Source organism: Lactuca saligna, chromosome 5 (genome assembly GCF_052625555.1).
Source record: "Lactuca saligna cultivar CGN05327 chromosome 5, ASM5262555v1, whole genome shotgun sequence".
In the NCBI taxonomy this organism is placed as follows: Eukaryota; Viridiplantae; Streptophyta; class Magnoliopsida; order Asterales; family Asteraceae; genus Lactuca; species Lactuca saligna.
This window is the reverse complement of record NC_136421.1, coordinates 79,986,183-79,995,355: the sequence shown is the minus strand read 5'-3', so window position 1 is coordinate 79,995,355 and position 9,173 is coordinate 79,986,183.

Below are 9,173 nucleotides of genomic sequence, written 5' to 3'. Positions count from 1 at the left end.
CTCGCCGAGTAGGCCACTTGACACGCGACCATAGTCGCGACCTGACTCGCCAAGTCTATCCATGGACTCGCCGAATCACCCTCCGAAACTTACACTTTTAGCCCTTCAACTCTACTCTTGAAATTCCGGGATGTTACATAATGGATAGAGTACGCCATTCTTACTTGGATCAGTTCTTCATTAACCTTGTAAATGACTTACTTATCTACCCTCGTAGTAAGAAGGAAATCATAAAGAGCACGTACAACAAACCATGGAACCAATACGATCAGAGAAGCATTACGCAAAGTCCTCTAAATATGAGTTTTGGGATTTAATAGTCAAAATTTCCTAAGACACACTAATAGTGATGTGGAAATTCTTGAGGACCCTTGCAATTTATCAAAACCGTTGAGAATTTTTCAGCACCAAAGACGCCTTTAGGAATTCATCAAAATTTTAGGTCTTGTAGACCTACTATCATAGTCCATTTGGAACTCCGCGCAGGTTACGAAACCTCTTATGAATTTGACTCAGAAGGGAGTGGCCCTTGACCGGGAAGACAAGCAAGAGGAAGAAAACCTTGGAATTTCAAGTGAGAGGCCAAATCCTTTTGGAAATCTCACTCTGAGAAGGCTTGATATGCTTCGGAAAGCGTAGTAAGCCAAATTCAGAATTGTTAGGACCCCCAAGATTCTTGCCAGAATCGGCCCTGTAACTCACAAACCCAACCTACACCACGAACTCAGTGACGTACACTTTACCCTTCACGTCTCAAACTTGAAACCGTACCTTTCCATTAGGACTCTTGTAATTCCACTCGACGAGATCAAGATCAACGAGATCCTCGCCTTCGTGGAAGAACTGTAGTGACCCTCGACCGAGTGGTCAAACGGACAAGGCAAACGCTGTCGCCCATTGGTGAAGGTTCGTTGGGATACCAACCGAGGACCCGAATTCACTTATGAGTGTGAGGACCAATCGATTAGGAAGTTTCCCCATCTCCTTGCTCGATTATTCATGCTTACTCCTTTATCTAAATTCTAATTTCGGGATGAAATTTCCACTAATGGGGGGATGATGTGACAACCCAAAGTTTCCATTATCTACAACATACCAAGTAAACAGAAAGTCAAACTCATTCCTGCTATCATTCAGCACAATTTAGAGTCCATTTGAGAGTTCTGAGCCTTGTATACTTAAGGAAGAAGTGTCAGGGTTTATCTACTGAATTTATAGCACAAAGACTGAGCCTTTAGCACATTAACCATGAGTTCACGACCACTACATGAGAGTTTATGGCCGTAAACTCCATGTGGGCCGTAAACTCACCTTATATGGTGAAGATGAAGGCCATTTGTTCATTTATTTTATTTCTTTGGCCCAAATCCTCGCAAGTACCATCCCAATCTTCGTCCCTGATCTTCAAAACTCGTAAGTTTCTTGCCCTAACTAGTTGATATCTTAGATGATCTAGTGATCTTACATGATTTCATCCGTGAAATCATTCCATTTTGTAGATTTTCAAGATCCACCAAGAACACACAGTCGTGTTCTTGGCCGATATCGACCATTTGAGCTCGTAGATTGTAAGTACACTTGATTCAACTCATTGTACACTAGGTATATCATGTTTAGAGCTTAGAAAACATAAGAAATCATGGGATTCAAGGATTTTACAGCCAAGACATGTTCTTGGGCCGTAAACCCCTTTTAAGGGTGCAAATGACACCCTAACACTTTAGTAAGCCTTGGATTTTAGCATAGAACATTACCCCATGGACCTAAGGACCAAGATTCATGAAATGGTACTCCTTAAGATGAGTTTACAACCTTAAACTCATGGGGAGTGATCCTAGGGCTGTGAACTCCAAGAAGGCATTTTAGGACCTTAAACCCACCCAAACAGTTGTTTAAAGTTTTGGAGCACTTAAACAATTAAGCCCTTAGAGTTTTAAGCCCCTCTTGGTGACCAATGGAGAGTTTACGGACAGGAGTAAACTCCCCTGGGCCGTAAACTCCAGTATAGATGGTCATTGGACCATAAACTCCTGTATGAGGCTTTGCACTCCTTTGTTGCAACCCGATAGCCTCCTAGCACTTGACCAAAGTGTTTTCATCGCAATAGGATGTTTATACATGTTTAATTAGTGGTAAAATAACTAATTGGTTATATACATATGTCTTCATATGTAATTAGGATTATTGTGTGTGTCTAAGTCTTCACTTGACACCAAGCACTGATCCGACACTTCCTTCCGATCCGCTCACTACAGGTGAGTTCATACCCCTTAATTAACCTTTTTAAATGCTTTTAAATGATTTATAGGGGGGGATACAAGTTGAAACATGCTAGTTAGTAAATCAATCACATGTGATTAATAACTAGCATGTAAATAGATTTACTACACTTTTAGTGGTTTTACCAAACAGATTACTTCAAATGACTTTCCAAAACATTTTTACTAGTTTACAACTCTTTATCAAACTGTCTTACATACTAAATGTTTCTTTTCAAAACTCTGTTACAATTGTGTTTCTAAAAGAAATGATTCATTATACTTTAAACTGTCCTTATCAAATAAACTGTTTTCAAACTGTTTTACAAACTGACCTCAAGTCACCTTTTCTTAGTTCTTAAACTCTTAAAAGGTTTTAAAAAACTTCTTTTATACTTTTATATTGTCAGTTGCATGCCTAGATATGTATAGTTATATAAGTAATGTTTGAAGGACTTAGGAAGGCTAACCTACCTTATTTCCTTTTTCCCGTTGGGATGTGGTCTGGTAGGGTATCGGGTATCCGTTCGAAGGTCGTTTAACTATTAGTTATATATCATGTGTACATATATAGTCATAAAGGTTCTTCCGGTCAATTCAATACCCTTGGGTAGCAAGGGTATACTTCCATGTTCATACGTACAAGTTATATTACTAGTAAGCTACAATAGGCGTAGTTTAGGGTTTTACTATTACTAATACTAGAACAATGAATCATACAAAGAGTCAGTTCATGCATGAGTCAATACTTGCTAGATAAAGAGAACACACAATACAGCTAGTACACACAGAACATTACAATACTTTCTAGATAGAGAGAACACACAATACAGCTAGTACACACAATACATTACAATAATATACAGAGAGAACATACAGGCTAGACAGAGGGAGAACATACAATACAGCTAGCATACATTACATATACATTACATTCAGTTATGTGAGCTATTAAACGGGTCATGGCACTACCTTCCATGACTGTTTTTGTATCCAAAATCTCCTTAATTAGGGAGCGTATGAGTTTGCATATAGATCTATACTGGATTGACTATCCTACACCTTGCTGCTCGCTACAGTGGGACTTTCAAGTCTACGGGTGCCAAATGTCATTTCTTACGGCGTCTTACATCGTCGTTTTACTATTGAGTCGGTAGCAGGATACAGGCTGATCACGTGTTACTTTAAATTTCATTTGGTTTAAGGTAGTTAGTACAGCAGTAGTCACTTATTATAAAACTACAGTACATTATTATTTCCCCATTACATTCACTTCGTGAACATTCACACGATGCACGGTAATGTAAATACTATACTTTTGGTTAATGATAGTTAGATTTGGGAAAATACACTCTCTTACAAGAGACATAGTTAGATACTAGATGCCTTGGTAGAAGGCTACTTTCAGTAGGAAGCATAGGGTTTTCTAGGTTATTCAAATACAGTCTTACAAATACATTCTTACAAATATATTATTACAAATACATACACTAAAATACTTATGATCTCACCAGCTTTAAAGTTGATACTCTCTTTCAAAATAACTTGTATCCTCAGGTCAACAGTAGACAGGTACCGATGCAAGGTTTAGAGAAGATGGAGCTCGTTCAAGACTCATCTTTCATTTTGATTCATACTTTAGTGTCTATTAAACATGTCAGAACACTTGTATTAAAATTATATTATTAATGCAATGGATGATGTTGTTGCATGTTTACTACTATTCATTGTTGTGATACTGTACATGACATCCTCCACACCAGAACGTTTCCGCCGTTCTCGGTTTTGGGGTGTGACAGAAGGGCTGAAAGGGTTGAAACCAATATTTTTTAGTCATTTATTTTATTTTTAAGATATTGAGTAAAAAACACCAAATTAGAACTTACGAAAATAGAAACACGAATATACATGTAATTCTAAATATCGTTATAAACAACCGACCGACCTCGTGTCATTACGAATCTAAAAATCAACCATTCTGACAATTTTACAATACCAAAAAAAATAAATATTCAAATATTTGGGCTTGAAGGTTCCAATCATGCTTGTTGGGCCTTTGTGACCCATTAACATGACTTTTAGGCCCAAAGGATAATAATAAATGTTATTGGGCCTTCTATGACCCAATTTCATATTTAAGGGACCATCAATGGCTTTCATGTGATATTGGGCCTTAGTGGCCCATTAGCATTGCTAGTAAGGTCCAAGTAAATCAAATGTGAAATGGGCCAATGTGCCCTTCGTATACCCAATAGCCATAAATAATACGTGGGATTAGTTGGACTTTGTAATCCTCTTCTCCTTGTTTATTAGGCCTACCCCCAATTCAGTAAACATATACAAGTCGTTAATCAATGGTAATCAAATTCATGTTAGATTTAGTGAGTAGTAGCGGGCGGCACCTCTATGGGTCGTCTGTAGTCTGTAGTTATAATCAAAGTCTCCTTGAGGGAGAGCGAGAGTTTTTGTATAGATCTATACGGGGGTGACTACCCCACACCTCAACTGTTCACTACAGTTAGACTCGGCCAGTCTATGGTGACAAATTCTTAAGATCAATCCCGACGTTCGTTAGAATGCCAAGACAAACGAACTAGTCATTATCATGCATGGTTATAACGACTCACATAAACAAATCTAACACTATCCGAGTAATCAAGGAAAAATCATAATCATTCGTTGTGACGGTATAAAAATTTGAAACAATTATATTTTCTGATCGGAAAACATCGGGTTTTTCGAGGAAATCAACACCATTCATTTGTACTTTTCAATAACTATAATGCAAAACTTGTATTCTCAGGTAACAGGTATGCTGAGGAGTAATACCAAGTATGTTAGGGTATTATGTTTTCGAGCAAATTTTCATGTATCAAAGTACGAATATTATTAGTGGAAAAATATATGTGTTCTATTATGATGTTGATATCCATTATGTGTTATGTTTTTCATGATTGTATGTTAATATGTGAAACTGCTTGAGTACATGTTATACACCTAGTCTATAGGACCACGAACTCACAAAATTCTAGGCACTCAACATCTTTCCGCTCCATGACAAAAAGATGCCACAACTATTGGATAAGGTGTCTAAGTCCATAACTTATTTGGTATATACTTGAACCGACCCGGCATGGTCCATTTGGGTTGCACTTCACGCAAACTATTTATGGATAATTTTATGAGAATTGTATAATTACAATTTATTAGTATATTATAAGTTATAATATATTAATATAAAGTCATGTTATTTAATTAGTTCTAATCTTGAATTAATTATGAATTAATTTAGTGATTAAAAGGAAGACTAGTTAAATCATGGGCTATTACATTTATATGGTGTGGGCTAATACTCATTTGTTAATGGTCTAAGCTTATATGGAAGTCCATGGAGGATCCATGGAGCTTCTAACCCATGGATCCTAGGAATGGAAAAGACATGGATTATTAGGGTTTCACCCTAACCAAGCACACTATATAAACAAGCTTATGTTGCACGAAATAGAACCCTAGAGTGTGTGTGTGTGTGTAAGGTATGGCCGATTTCTAAGAGTGTGTATACTCTCTCATAAAGTTTTCCAAGTTTGTGGTGATTTCATTTATATGGTGTGGGCTAATACTCATTTGTTAATGGGGTAAGCTTATATGGAAGTCCATGGATGATCCATGGAGCTTCTAACCCATGGATCCTAGGAAAGGAAAAGACATGGGTTATTAGGGTTTCACCTAACCATGCACAATATATAAACAAGCTTATGTTGCATGAAATAGCATCCTAGAGTTTTTGTGTGTAAGGTGTGGCCGATTTCTAAGAATGTGTATACTCTCTCATAAAGTTTTCCAGGTTTGTGGTGATTTGTGATTTCCATTTGAGGCATTCACATTATTGGTGCTTGGCTCTCAAACTACAAGGAATCAACAATCATCAAAAGGTATGTAATTCATCTAGTTCCTTTTATGTTTAAATGTTCCCCATGCCATGCTAGATAAGTTATAAACCTTGGAAAACAAATTTTGCATGTATTTAGAAAAACATAGATCCAAGGTTTATTAGAGTTGCATGTACACTTAGGAAGTGTTAGAATGCGCAAAACCTAATAGTGGTATCAAAGCCTAGGCTTGTTTGTTTGATACTTGATGCAAAATAGTGAAAAAGTCGATTTTCTTGCTGTCTGCATGATGAATTCGCCGAGTCCATTGGGGGACTCGTCGATTCCATGACCAAATTCATCCTACTCGTCGAGTAGGTTCGTGCACTCGGCGAGTAGAAGCCTTAGAATGCAGATTTTCGAATTTTGCTGCTAGAAATGGACTAGAAACATTACCCTAAACTGCTTTGGTGTTTTAAAACTTGTTTTAGTTGGTGTAATGGTTGTTCTAATCCATTTACAACAGCTTATATCAAAATTTCATGCTTTATACGTGTTCATATAATTCTTGAAACCTTGATGATCATGTTCATGTTCTTATGAATTTCGAAGATGATTGGAATTATTTGCTGAATTGCTTAGGACTAATTCTTGATCATTTATGTGTTTTAATGGAGTCCATAATTTGTCCTCAAGTTATGGATATCCAAAAGTCACTTCTTTTAAACACACATTTAAAACACATAAGTTACTTAAAAAATAAGAGTCCTCATTTTTATGAACCTTTAATTCATATGTTATGAAATGAAAAGATGTGAATGGTTACAAAACTTTCCCTCAAGTTTTGGAATTTTTAAGGTTTCACACACTTTAATAAACTTTAATTCCAACCTTAGAGTTTTAATAGTTAAAATTCAACACTTATACTATTTATAACATTAATAGTTAATTATTATATATATGTATAAGAATAAGTTGTTTTACCGTTTGTAGGCCTCATTCGCGAAGCCGGTCTATAAGGGGGGTATAAGGCTATTGCCTATAAAATGGCAGCTTAATGGGTGTCCACTCTCACCCACCGCTTCCTTGATTGGTGGAGGGTCGTTAGCCGAACGGGTAGGACAATAACTTTAAATTCTCACTAAAAGTATAATGATTATTATAAAGTAACTAAATATTTTTAATTCCCAATCTTAGTTACTTTAGGAAAAATGTGAACATGGTGCTAGTCCATGGAATTCACACTTTGTACCTTACCAAGTCGTTGGTGGAGCGTGTGTGGTTAACCGGCATACTAACTTGGACTAGTAAGGATCACGAATGGTTACTTAATGTTTGTCATAGATCAATGGAGCGTGTGTGGTTAACCTACACATTGATTAGGTGATAATATTAAGGGTACCAAGTGAATTAGCATGGTTATTCACACCTTGTTTTTTGATCCTTGGCATCCCAGTCACAAAACTTGAAGGGCACAATCGAGATTGAAACATGCCATTGAAAAGTTCAATGAATCTTAAAAGAATCTAGGAATTTGAAATCTAATTAAAACCTAATAATTCTATTCGTTTTTCATGGTGGAAATTGGTGAATCCTCATTCACCTACCTTTCAAATATGTTATTACTTAGATTACGGAATCCCTCTTCTAAGTATAATATATTGTGATTGGATCCTAGCCTTAATATTACATTTGGTGTCTTATTAAGGATTATATATATCTAATCTAAACTTGCTTTCTTCTTTCAGATGTCTTCCAACAACAATGCTTGGGTCTCTAACCCAACTGGCTCTTTCTCTCTCATGAATCTTTGTGGGAGAGTCATCTTTGATTGTTCCAACTTCATGGACTAGATTAGGAACATCAGGATGGTTACTCATTATGAGAACAAAGAATACGTGCTCGAGAGAGATGTCGCTGAATTCAGGATGCATGAGAGAGATGCTAGTAAGGTAGCATGCATCATGATGGGCACGATGACAACCGAGCTCCAAAAGTCCTATGAGGACTTTTACCCTTTTGAGATTCACCAAGACCTGATGGAAAGGTACCATCAGAGTGCTCGTCAGGAGCGGTATGAACTAATCTCCTCCATGATAACAAACCGCATGAAGGATGGTGAATCCATCACGGGCCACATGCAAAAGATGCAAAGGTATGTGGACCGTTTGCTCAAGCTAAACGTGAAATTCCCTGAGGAGTTGGCAATTGACATTATTTTGCACTCCTTACCTTCTTGCTATGACCAATTTCGTATGACATATCATATGAAGAAGGAGGAAGTTACTCTTAGAAAAATTCAAGGACTCTTGAAGACCGCTGAAACCGTTCTTAAGGGCAAGTCGGTTGTTACCTCTACTACTCCTACTCCAACATCTACCCCTGTTTTGGCTATCGGGCAAGGCAAAGCGAAAAAAGGAAGTCCCCTTCGAAGGGTACAAAGGGAAAGTCTCTTGAAGGCACCTCATCAAGGACCAAGAGCGGTTCTTTCACTCCTTCTGCCATTCCCAAGGATGCTGATTGCTACTACTGCCAGGACAAGGGGCACTGGAAGCGAAACTGCCCTAAGTACTTGCACGATCTCAAGAATGGGAAAGTGAAACCCACCCACGTAGGTATTTACACAATATTGTCTAATAGCTCACCATATTCTAACTCTTGGGTGCTTGATACAGGATGTGGTATTCACATATGTTCTGATTTGCAAGGCCTAAGAAGAAGTGAGGATGTGGAGCACGGGAAGATAAACTTGATCATGGGGAATAGGAAGGCTTCACATGTTTCCAAGATTGGAGTTTATGCCCTGTTGCTAAATAATGGGTTAAAATTACATTTGAATAAATATGTGTACTCATCTGAAATGGCAAGATATATTATTTCTTTTCATCGCTTTTACAAATAAGGTTTTACCTTTTCGTTTGATAATAAATGTGGTGGTATTGATGCTTTCTTTAATAATGTGTTTTATTTTTAAGCATTACCTTGTGATAGTGTGTATGAAACTGTGTCGGCTGTAGAAAACTTAGGAAATAATGTATTGTATGTT